This window comes from Penaeus monodon, chromosome 28 (assembly GCF_015228065.2).
Source record: "Penaeus monodon isolate SGIC_2016 chromosome 28, NSTDA_Pmon_1, whole genome shotgun sequence".
NCBI classification, from domain to species: Eukaryota; Metazoa; Arthropoda; class Malacostraca; order Decapoda; family Penaeidae; genus Penaeus; species Penaeus monodon.
The window spans coordinates 32,074,892-32,075,119 of record NC_051413.1 but is presented as its reverse complement, the minus strand read 5'-3'; positions in this window follow the sequence as shown (position 1 = coordinate 32,075,119).

Sequence of the window (228 nt, the reverse complement as noted above, 5' to 3'; positions counted from 1 at the left end):
ATCATTTCGTGTCATTACAGAGAATGCAACTTTTGCAACTAAGAGACCTTAAAAATCTCAGATACTTCGATGCACATGATTGCAAGAGTGGTGGTGTGCGGGCGTGGGCGTGAACAGGGGGCGTGCTTGTAGGTTGGGTGTCCTTAGCAAGGCTTACATTGAGAATCTTACGTACACAGGGAATGGGGGGGGGCGACATACGCACATATACAGATACACACATGTACG